Here is a 13,604-nt window from a genome sequence, read left to right as displayed (position 1 = left end):
TTTTACTTTACTCGGATCTACAGAAATACCATCTCCAGATATGATATGTCCCAAAAAGACAACTCGATTCAACCAAAACTCACACTTTGACAATTTTGCATACAGTCGCTCGTTTCTCAACGTCTGCAAAACAATTCTGAGATGCTCTGCATGCTCATTTCTGTTCTTCGAATACACCAAAATATCATCGATGAAAACAATGACAAATTCATCCAAATATTTCTGAAACACTTGGTTCATCAAGCCCATAAATACCGCAGGAGCATTGGTTAAACCAAAAGGCATGACAATAAATTCGTAATGTCCATACCTGGTTCGAAATGCTGTCTTCGGTATATCTACATCTCGAACTCGGAGCTGATGATATCCGGATCGCAAATCAATCTTAGAATACACAGAAGATCCCTGCAACTGATCAAATAGATCGTCAATTCTAGGCAAAGGATATTTATTCTTGATCGTTGCCTTGTTCAGTTGCCTATAATCAATACATAAACGCATCGAACCATCTTTCTTTCGCACAAACAGCACCGGAGCGCCCCAAGGAGATACACTAGGTCTGATATATCCCTTGGCTAGAAGATCTTCTAATTGTGCTTTCAATTCTTTTAGTTCGATGGGTGCCATCCTATACAGAGCTCTCGAAATAGGGACGGTACCTGGTACAAGTTCAATACTGAAGTCTACCTCTCGAACCGGAGGTAATCCTGGGATTTCGTCTGGAAAAATATCTGGAAATTCCCGTACTACGGCCAGGTCCGCCAATGCCGGGCTCGACTTCTGCATATCTACAGCATAAATAAAGAAACCATCCGCTCCTTTTTGTAACAATCTGTTCATAGTAAGAGCCGAAATCAAGGGAATCCGAGATCTGGAACCCTTCCCGTAGAATTTCCACTCGTCTGTCATATCGGGTCTGAATCTGACAATCTTGTGGAAACAATCCATGGTAGCTCTGTACTTTGTTAGCATATCAATACCGACTATACAGTCAAAATCAGCTAGACCCAATACTATACAATCTAGGTCGATTTCATGCCCCTCAAACTGTAGGATGCAATGTCTAACCGTAGTTACAGAAATCAACCCACTTCCCAACGGAGAAGTAATAGATACAACATCTAATAAAGACTCAACAGGCAAAGAATGCAACAATGCAAATCGCTCTGAAATGAATGTATGTGATGCACCTGTATCTATCAAGATATAAGCAGGATAACCATAAAGGAGACAATTACCTGCTATAACATCATCTGGTGCATCTTGTGCTTGCTCTTCGGTCAATGCAAACCCAAGCCTGTTGCCTCGGAGGTTGACTCACCGTCTGACTACCTCGAGCTCTGGGTTGGTTCTGTGCTGGTGGAGGCTGAAAAGAGTGGACCGATGATGCCTGCCGCTCAAACTGAGGTACTGACCCGGATGCTCTTCCACTCTGGCCTTGCTGTACACCTCTCTGTGGACAGACTTTGGCAAAATGCCCTGGTTGCCTACAAATGTTACATCGGCCTGTAACTCCCTGGCACTGTTCAGTTGCATGCCTACCTCCACAAGAATTGCAGTAGACACCTGAAGTCCTTGAACCTTGATCAAAACCAGTCTGTCTTGATCCGCTGGAGCTCGACGAACTGCTCCCAGGTCGCTTAAACTGTTTCCCCTTCGCCTTCAGCTATTCCTTTCTGCCACTGCTACTACCGCCACTATCAAATCTTGGAGGGGGTGGAATGGTAGGTGCTGGTGGTCTCGGTATCGGAGCAACATAAAGAGCACTCGGCTGCCTCAACAATCCTGCTTCTGCACCCTTGGCTCGATTCAATGCATCCGCAAAGTTATTAGGTCTTCCCGTGTTTACCAAGGTAAAGATGTCCGGGTTCCAGCCATTTATGAATTGGTCCGCCACCGCCTCGTCACTACCTGAAACATGGGGTGCAAAACGAAGCAAAGAAGAGAATTTGGCAACGTACTCCTCAATGTTCAGTGGCCCTTGCCTCAGGTTGGCAAATTCAGCACCTTTATCCTTGCGATAGGAGATGGGAAAGAAACGCTGATAGAACTCCGTCTTGAATCCCTTCCAAGTAATCTCGGTACCCCGCTGCTCTAAAGCTCTCCTAATGTTCAACCACCAATTCTTGGCTATATCTTGCAATTGATGGCCAATTAGCTTTATTCTCTTCTCGTCACTGTACTCCAAAGAGTCGAATAACATTTCAATATCCTCAAGCCAACTTTCGCACTCGATGGCATTCTCGGTACCTTTTAATGTGGGAGGTCGAAAAGATTGGAATCGCTTCAGCAACGTCTCCATAGGGGTCGCCGTAACATCCATAGGATCTCCGGATGTGCTCCCCTATTCTGGCGCTGCTGGTCGTAGAGGTACTGCTGCTCTTCTAGGTGGCATATCTAATAATCCAAAGGATTAGTATACAAAATATACAACTGTCTCAGCCATCCTCTAGTCAGTTACCTCTGATCTAGAATCAGTTCTGATTCAGTCAATCACATGCTGAACGAAATCAAATAACAACAACATGTAATAAGGAAAGCAATAATCATGCTAGCACATCATAAGCAAGGAAGAAGACTCAATCTACCCCGCTCATTCTATCCTATCTTAGTCTAAAGGAACTATCGGCTCTGATACCACCTGTTGTGGGGACCCGGGCTCTAATTCTTTTTTTTGGGATTAAATGGATCGTTATTCATAAAACGTGGGTCAAATTTTTGCTTTTTAACATTCAATCAAATGTTACTAACTAGGCCTAAAACATGTCTCTATTTTATTACATTAGTATAATATACAAACATAAAATACAAGTCTTGTTCTTACAACTAGTGTTTAATACCATCTATAAACAAACGGTAGTACAAGTCTAGCAAAAAAACCACTAGTCCTCTGCTGCGCCCAAGATCACCACGCTATGTCCATCGCTCATCTCTGTCGTGACCCAGATCCTGCCCCACCTGTTGTTATGCACACATACAGACATAACAACAGCCGGAAAATCGGTGAGAACAAATCTCAGTATAAACATGTAACATGCATATAAACAATATAAACATGAAACATGCTGATATGAATGTCAGTCATATAAAATCATGCAATGTGAATCTAATCATGTCTAGACTCGACTCGACTAGAACTCTAGGGATCCCGCTGTGAATAAGACGTCACTCGCTGTCACCTACCCTACCAATCGAGGTGCTGTACGTCTTACTCCTAGACTTCGGCTTGATCTGTATCCACGTCTACAAAGGGGCGGTGATCTTCCCCTAAGCTGAGATATCGCCGAACATCTAGTAGTCTGCCTGATCTCCAGACTGCCCTATCTTAATGCATGAATACAAAATCTGCAAACAAGCATAATGCAATGCTACACGATCTGTAAACAAAGCATAGCAAGATCTGCATACAAGTTCTATAAACCAATCTATAACAATCATAATCATATCAAGGTATGAACAATAAAACAAGTATGTGATTTTGGTTGGGAAACTCAAATGTGATCTCATTTGAGTCGTGATTCCCCAAACAAAACATGTAATATACCTTTCGTCGTAGAATCGCTGTCACGGTCGCCAAACTGAATCTGAAATGAAAATGTTTATATACAATCTATCAATCTCTATTCTAAATCAACACATATCCAAGTCACTACGTGATCTCGATACAATTTGACGGCATAACGACGCAATTCTCGATACCGGTCAATCCAATTCTTAACAAATATCAACACTATCTCATTCTCAATCATTCTCATTCATAATCCAATACAATATCCATCCAAAACACAATAACTCTGCCCCCATAATTCATAAACCATACTGAAATTCATAGGAATTGCAGATGATATCATTTCTTTGATCCGTTTACAAATATATCATGCTCAATACGTCAAGAATACAATATAACTATCATATTCTAATTTCCCAACCATCTGAATTTCGAAACCTGTTGAAATTACATAAAACTTACCTCACTTTGTAGCTAGTAACGAGAGGAGCTCAAAACCGAAGTCGGATTTGAATTTGGACGAGTAAATCTTGCAAAATCACAATTTGAAAATGGAAAAGAAGTTGGAAGCTTTCCTCCTCTGAAACTATCGATTCTTGTTGCTGAAATGAAGAGAATTTCGAGGCCAATCTATATATATACTTTGCATGTTCCGAACACATGGCTTGTTCTTTGCAATACACGTCTCGCGCAACTGTCTCGGCCATGCAGAAATTTAACACCATGCGCCACTTATCTCGCGCATATGCGCCACAGCTACTGGAGGTATCGCGCATATGCGCCGAGGCTACTGGACGCCTCGCGCTACGCTGCGCGCATGCCTTCGCGCATGTGCGCCAACTCACTGGAAGCTCCGCGCATATGCGCCACCATTCTCGCGCATGTGCGCCAAGGCTACTGGCCTGCTCGCGCATGTGCGCGCATTTCTTCGCGCATGTTCGCCCATGCTTCGAGTTTTTACCTTTCTTTTGTACATTTTGCCTTCTTTTTAAATTCAATAAAATACATCTACAATCATCTTAATTATTAACAAATCCGTCTGATTATGATAACTAAATCTTCGAGCCTTACAGAGGGTTAGGGTGTGTTCTTATGCAGCGAGGGCACGTGATAGCGTACGCCTCTAGACAGCTGAAGCCGCACGAGACCCGTTATCCGATTCATGATCTTGAATTGGCGGCGATTATCTTTGCACTCAAGATCTGGCGACATTATCTGTATGGCGAGAAATTTGAGATCTATTCCGATCATAAGAGCCTGAAGTATCTCTTTTCTCAGTCAGAGTTGAACATGAGGCAGCGACGATGGCTTGATCTGCTGAAAGATTTTGATTGCGAGATCAAGTACTATCCAGGGAAGTCGAATGCAGCGGCAGACGCCTTAAGTCGAAAGGTATGTTCTTTGTCCTTGTCGACTATAGGTGTATCGAGTCTAGTAGAAGATTGTTGCTTGTCTGGATTGACATTTGATACAGATAGTAGACCGTTGCGACTTACTGCGATTCAGATTGAGCCAGATCTGATTTCGAGGATCAAAGAAGCACAGAGAACTGATCCGAGCGTGCAGAGATCGATTGATATGGTCAGAGCTGGTCATATATCAGAGTATCAGGTTAGAGATTCTGTTCTATATGTAAATAACCGCTTAGTAGTGCCAGATATTTTAGATTTGAGACGACAGATCATGTCAGAGGCACACTGTAGTCGGTTTAGCATTCATCCTGGTGGCAGGAAGATGTACAATGACTTGAAGACGCAATTTTGGTGGAAGCAGATGAAGACAGATATTGCAGAATTTGTGTCTAGATGTCTGAATTGCCAGCAGGTGAAGGCAGAAAGAAAGAAGCCCGGAGGTTTACTTCAGAGTTTGTCTATTCCTGAATGGAAATGGGATCACATTTCCATGGACTTTGTGACGAAGTTACCTCAATCTTCACGGGGCTGTGACGCGATTTAGGTTGTGATAGACAGACTGACCAAGTCAGCGTGCTTTATTCCGTACAGAATGACCTATCGATACGATCAGATGGCAGAGTTGTATGTCAGAGAGGTCGTTAGATTGCACGGTGTGCCGAAGTCGATCGTATCAGATCGTGATCCCCGATTTACTTCTCACTTTTGGCACAGTTTGCAGCAGGCTTTGGGTACGAATTTGCACCTGAGCACTGCTTATCATCCTCAGACAGATGGACAGTCAGAGCGGACTATCCAGAATTTAGAGGACATGCTGAGAGCTTTAGTACTAGATTTTGGTACTAGTTGGCAAGATTCATTGCCGTTGTGTGAGTTTTCTTACAACAACAGCTATCAGACTAGCATTGAGATGGCACCGTTCGAAGCTTTATACGGAAAGAAGTGCAGATCTCCGTTGTACTGGGATGATATTTCTGAGGTACCAGAGTTAGGGCCTGATATGATTCGGGAGATGACAGAAAAAGTGAAGATCATTCAGAAACGAATGAAGACGGCACAGGATAGGCAAGCGAAGTACGCCAATATTAGACGTAGACCGTTAGTATTCGAACAGGGAGACAGAGTATTTTTGAAGATTTCACCTTTCAGAGGCGTTGTCAGATTTGGCAAGCGAGGAAAGTTGTCTCCTAGATACGTCGGTCCGTATGAGATTCTTGAGAAGATTGGCGATCGAGCTTACAGACTTGCTCTTCCTCCTTCACTATCCGGTATACATGATGTTTTTCATGTATCGATGTTGCGCAGATACATGCCGGATGATTCTCATGTCATTCAACCTGACGAAGACGAGCTGGATCAGACTCTGAGCTATGTTGAAAGACCGATACAGATTCTTGATCGGAAGGAAAAACAACTCAGAACAAAGACTATTCCGCCTGTGAAGGTTCAGTGGAGTCGTCATGGAATCGAGGAAACAACTTGGGAGACAGAGTCTGATATGAGACAGAGATATCCTGAGTTATTCACATGATGTAAGTATTTATTCAGCTTTTGGTTACACTGCTGCTTATATACGCCCTGAGTTGATGCTTGTAAGTTCGAGGACGAACTTATATCTAAGAGGGGGAGAAATGTAATGCCCGGAAATGTTAAAAATGTGAAGGGTACAATGTTGGAACAGATTCAGTGGCGCCCGAGCGGTAGAAAAGTCCCGCCCGAGCGCCATTGTTCAACAATGTTATGCTTTGGACAGAACCTTCCGCGCCCGAACGGTACATTTTGACCGCCCGAGCGCCAAAGTGTCATTCGAAAAGTGTTGGACAGAGACTGCCGTGCCCGAGCGGTACATTCTTACCGCCCGAGCGCCGCCTTAAATGTGTAAAATTTTAAAGAAGACACGTATGAGATTACATGCAATATATATAATGTGTTGTCTTCACTTTCCTTCATTCAGACAACAAGAACCGAGAGCAAGCTTATTCCCTCAAGCTTTCCATGATAGAATTAGTATTGTGAATGATTTAATTATCCGAATTGTATTCCGAGTCCGGATTTGTGATCCTTGCAACAAGAGCTAGCTAAGGATGTAAGTATTGTTCAATTCCAGCATGCTTCGAAATATATGTGTTGGAGAAATTATGATTTTGTTGTAAATATGTGTTCTTGATATATAGAGCATCGTATATTCGTTGTCAGATTGATTTTCAGATACCGTATGACGTTGTTTCGAAATTCCAGCATGTATTATGAGAGATTATGCAGATTTTCAGTGTTGAAATGATTGTGCTATTGATGTTGAATTGATTGAGGTTAATCGATTATTGTTATGTTGAGATTGAGTTATCGGTATCGCGAGACTACGCCGTTACGCCTTTGAATTACATTGAAAGCGATTACATAATTGTACATTGAGATGTGTATTGATAGAGTGCACATTTATTATGCTATTTCAGATTTGTATTGACTACTTGGTATTCGACACTTCGACTACGACGCCGACTATTCGACAAGAAAGGTATAATTCATGTGGTCTCGGGATTGCACAACTCGATTCAGATTTGATACGAGTTTCCCTAAATCACATACTAGATTGTTATTACATTGATTATGTAATGTCTTGTTCATTGATTTATATTCGAGTCCTGAGATAGGAGATATTGGCAGACTGGCCAAAACTAGACGTTTCGGTGTATCGTCGCATAGTAGTAGATTTGCTCTATGTGTAGACCCTCGATACAGAGTTGACCGAAGTCTAGGAATAAGACGTACCGTCGCCCCGAGTGGTTGGGTAGGTGACAGACCGTCTTATTCACACCGGGATCCCTAGATAAGAAATGAGTCGAGTCAAGATTTAAATGTTGAATACAGATTTGTATTCTTCGACATATTTAGATTTGCATTCATGTTAATTGATATATGCTATGCTTTTGTACATGATTATGACATTGCATGCATCCATGTTTTATACTGGGATATGTTCTCACCGGAGTTATCCGGCTGTTGTCGTGTCTGTATGTGTGCATGGCAACAGGTGGGGCAGGATCTGGGTCTCGAGCTAGATGAGAGATTGATGATAGCGTGGAGATCTCGGGCGTGGAAGATTACTAGTGTTTCCTACTAGACTTGTACTACTTATGGTTGTGGTTGTTATTTGAACACTAGTGTATGCTTGTACGAACAGACTTGTATGTACCTGATGCTGTTTAATTATTATAAAGATATGTCATGTTTTGATTATACATTTGAATTAAGGTTAAAAGCAAAATTTGACCCACATTTTCGAACAAAGATCCAATTAAATCCCAAAAGAATTGAGTTAGAGCCCGGGTCCCCACAAAAATAAAGTCCATAGAAATGCCAATCCAAGTTCTTTTTAAGAATAGCACGCAAAAGTGTTCCCAAAGTTCTATTGACAACTTCAGTTTGTCCATCAGTTTGAGGATGAAAAGTAGTAGAAAACAACAATTTTGTGCCAAGTTTTGCCCATAAAGTCTTCCAAAAATAACTCAAGAATTTAACATCGCGACGAGAAGCAATAGTCCTAGGCATGCCATGCAACCTAACGAATTCTCTAAAGAACAAATCCGCAATGTTTGAAGCATCATCGGTTTTATGACAAGCTATAAAATGTTCCATCTTAGAGAATCTATCCACAACAACCAAAATAGAATCCCTCCCCTTCTTAGTCCTAGGCAACCCCAAAATAAAGTCCATAGAAATGTCAATCCAAGTTCTTTTTAAAAATATCACGCAAATGTAAGGCTCGAAAATTATTAACTGTGTGGGGACCCGGACGCTAATCATCTTCTTAATCATCTTTTTGGGATTTAATTATCAATTAAGATAAAACAGGGTCTAAAAAGTTTTCTTTTTAAATTATAACTGCGAAAGGTAATGGACTCTAAATACTATACATGTCTGTATATAAAAATACAAATTCAGTATTAAAATACAATAATGTACAACCTTCTAATCTAAGGTTCACTACTAAAGTTCTAGTAGTAAAATCCAATCTACTGTAAGTCCGGAATCACCACGCTAAACTCGTCTTCTCTCGTCATCTTCTCGACCCTGATCCAGCCCCACCTGCTGTCCTGCACACATACAAAACACGACAACAGCCGGATAACTCCGGTGAGAATAAATCCCAGTATAAAACATGGTAATCATGTATATAAACAAACTAATTCATAAAACATGCGATCATGTATAAACACAATATATTTCATAATCTATGAAATTAAGCATGCAGCTCAAATCAGATAAACATGCATATAAACAATCTAAATCATAAAACATGCTAGCACAACTGAAAGCAATAACGATGGGTCTCATGATCTAGGAGCCACATCCATATAAGCATGAAGTCCTAATCAAATCATGTCTAGACTTGACTCGATCTATAACTCTAGGGATCCCGGGGTGAATAAGACGATCTATCACCGACTCTCCAATCGGGATGACGGTACGTCTTATTCCTAGACTTCGGCCTGATCTGTATCCGCATCTACAATAGGAGCGGTGATCTTCCCCTAAGCTGTGATATCGCCGAACGTCTAGAAGTCTGGATGATCTCGCAGACTTTCCTATCTTAATGCATGAATACACAATCTGTAAACAAGCATAATCATCTTAATGCAATGCAACATGATCTGTAAACAAAGCATAGCAAGATTTGCATACAAGTTCTATAAACAAATCTATAAACAAGAATATAGTATGTGATTTATTGGGCAACTCAAATGGTGATATCAATTGAGTTGTTTCTTCCCGAATATCACATGAATTATACCTTTGTCGTCCCCGTCTGAGGAAGACGAAGTCTCGAAGTTCAGTCTGTCCATATCCGATCTGACATGACAATATAAATACACTGTATCAATGTGTAACTCAAAACACAATCTGTTCTGATCAATACTCAACTCAGTACAAAATCTGATCAATATCTGAACAAAATACAATCTGATTCATATCAACAATATCACGATATAATCGAAATCATTTCTGAATCTAATCAATCTGAATCAGCTGATGTTTCAACGGTACAACAATACAGTCTTGATAAACCCGTCGATGTCAACATCACAAATATCATATCAGAACTCGTAATCAATACCATATTATCATTCTTCTAATTCCAGCATATCAATATCTATCAAATGCAACTCAAGATATGCTGAGATTCATAATATAGGCATACGGTATGATTTCTTCGATCTAACTTCACATATATACTGAATAATCTATCCAGAACACATAAAATAATCATCTCTCTATTCCTCAAGCAAGAACAATACAAATCTAGTGTTTAATCTAAATCAATGTCTTCTGAAAATCATAACAATTACAGAAACAGTCTGTTCTTTAATCTGTCTTCAATTCTACATTGTCTACGGTAGTAGAAACACCATATCTGAATCCCATGCAATTCTAGCAACATCATATTTTCAAAACACTGCAAAACGTAATAAAACTTACGTCCTTGTGTAGCTCTAGTCGAGAGGATCTCAAAACTATGCTCGGATTAAAAATCGGATGGCCGGATCTTGCACAACCACTTTTTTTTAATAAAGAAATAAGCTTGAGGATGTTAGCCATGGAGGGTTTCGGTTTTCTTGGCTCAAAATTCTGAATTGCATGAGGAAATACACGTCCAAGTTTATGACAGAGACAAGTGTCCCACTCAAATTTTCATATTTGCACTTTAGTCCCTCAACTTTTCACTATTTGCAAATTGGTCCCCGCTCAATCTTTTTAATTCAATTCAATCCTAAATAATTGCAAACATCTTGTAATATAATTCAACACTCCATAATTCTCTAATTCAATAATCTCGGTTTAAAATAATATCATTTCTATAATCTCGGACCTTACAATTCTCCCCCTCTAAGATACGATTTCGTCCTCGAAATCACAGGTAATCAAGTCAGATATCAACACGAAACGTATATAAGAGGTAAATCAGAACACTTATCTCAATGAATCAATTCTAGAATTTCACTCTCATCTCAGATTCTGTCTTTCAGATAGTCTCATTGACCTACTGATAATCTTACTGTGTTTCCTACAACAGAATAATCTTCGTTCTGAAATATTTTTCTTTCACGGATCTCTGATTCCAATCTGAAATAAGAATTCAAGAAGTATAACATCGTAATACCCCTTAAAATAATTCTGACATAATCAATCTCGCAATACTGGCTATACAACATCCGTATATACCAATCCACAGCTCATAACAAATCATTACCATCAGCTGCTATCAAATCTGTTTATCCCATTCAAGGATATATTAAATCTTCAGCCTTACATACCAATCGTCACCATCCGACGTTGGCATATTATGTCTGTCTGGTCTAAGCTATCTTCATTCTTTTCTGAATTAGCTACCTCTTCTTGGTCATATCTCTGACCGTATTAGATCCTATCTCAGGTATCTCCAAGATATTATTCTTGCATCATAATTCGTACAATGACAATATCTCATATCAACTAGTGCTAGCATCCAGCACTACAGCTCCATAATATCTTCCAATATCTGGATAATATGCCCTGGATATCTGTCAGTATATGGATAATACAAATATAAACTCAAGCAACATCACAATCTGATCTACTTTATTTCGGCATTCTATTTATTCTGATCGCTTCTCTGACATCGATCTGTGTCATTTGGTCATGTTTGTACGTTATCTGGTACAAACGAATAGATATCGATTGAACAATCTGTCAATCACAATCATATTATATCATAATCTGGAAAGTATTACAGTGATCTCATTACGAAATTCATCGAAATATACTCTCCATGTCTAATCAGAAATATACAAATTCTGTAATAAATCTTCTGATTCCTATCTTTCTATCTTTTCTGTTAGCAATTCAAACATATCAGTACAATTTCTGCCAACATTTCAATACAATTTCTGCTATAACTGATTTAATCTGTCAACTATCTGTTCGAATATCATACATTCTCAATCATCAGACTGAAAACTGAATCCATTTCTGTGCGTTTCTGACACTATCTGTGATTTCAGATCCAAACTATTCGGTATAAACCAATCAGTTAATAATAAAATTTAAAGAAAAATACCTACCTAGTATTCGGTTCTGATTATAAATATCAATTCTGTTATACAATTCTGAAACATTCTGATATCACAAGCTAGTCAATTCATACATAACACAAAATCACATATCTGTTTCTCTGACCGATACTCTGTTCTGATTATCGAAATACTGTTCTGACCACTCTGATCACATTTCTGAACTGCTGAAACTTTCGAATTCATTTCTGATACAAGCTGAACTGTATATCCTCTCAACGGTTCATAAAATCTGTATCAATACTGATTCAGAATAACAATAATCTATACTAGTCTAGTACATATATAGGATTGTAAGTTCTAACCATACTATCGATTCTGACAAATCAATCAAATCTTCATGTCATTCTGATCAACTGCTATATATCATCTGCAAATATAATATGCTCCCCAAACAATACAATCTGTATAAAATACTAATCTAGAAGCAATAATTCTCAAGCAGTTCAAAATACAATCATATCAGATAATCTGTCAACTCATATAATATCAATCTCTGACAATTCTGACAATTCTGACTTTCTGATCTTTCTGATATCGGTATCTGATCAGTCACTGATCACAATATCAACTGTCTCAAAATCAATCATTATACTCACATCAGATATCATCTATTCTGAATACAATCTGTTTCAACAAAATACATATCTGAACAATTTCTGTATACAAGAATCATAATTCTCAGAATATTTAATATGATCTTTCAAATATTCTTTCAATTTATTTTTGTATCATTCTATATAGTCAATACCATTCTGTACTAAATCTACTATACAAACAATGCCTGATCTCAATTCAATTCTGAACTCTATCTTTATGATATAACACAATTCGGAAATCTGATCTAGGCAAACATCAGCCAACTTGTATAATATTGACCAATCTGTCAATACTAAACTCGATTTCAGTGGATCTACTGAATACATAAGGATGCAATCTGCTCCTTTCTGTACTAATCGAGTCATATACAATACAGATATCAAAGGAATTCTAAATCTAGAATCCTTATCGTGGTATCTCCACTGATCATTCCTTTCTGGTCTTACTCTTACCATTTTTGGAAAAATTCTACAATATGTCTGTACTTGTGCAACATATACATATCAATAATGCGTTCAAATCAGAAAACACAAGTACATCATAATCAAACTCGATCTCATTCTTATCTTACTGTAGTATATAATATGTCACAGAAATCTCTGATATCAACATTTCCTCAACAAGCTAGGAAATCAATACTACAGTACCACTAGACCCAACAGATACAACATATCTCCATGCTACTCAGTCAAGTATATTCTTAACAAATGCATTAGTATATATCAGTACATATGCAATAGAATCCTAAAGAATAGTACCTGTTGTGAATTCTGGATCTATGTTTTCAACTGAACTCTGTTCCCTATAATCTTCGGGAACGCTTCTGGGGACAGACTTTAGCAAAGTGTCCCGGCTGTCCACAAATATTACATCTACCAGTCACTCCCTGGCATTGCTCGGTGGAATGTCTCCCTCCGCAACTTCTGCAATACACTTCAGTATGGCTTGGAACAGAAACGCTGGAGCTAGATGAAT

The sequence above is a fragment of the Primulina eburnea genome, chromosome 15 (genome assembly GCF_022965805.1).
Source record: "Primulina eburnea isolate SZY01 chromosome 15, ASM2296580v1, whole genome shotgun sequence".
NCBI lineage: Eukaryota > Viridiplantae > Streptophyta > Magnoliopsida > Lamiales > Gesneriaceae > Primulina > Primulina eburnea.
The sequence above is the reverse complement of the archived record's forward strand: the minus strand, read 5'-3'. Positions refer to the sequence as shown.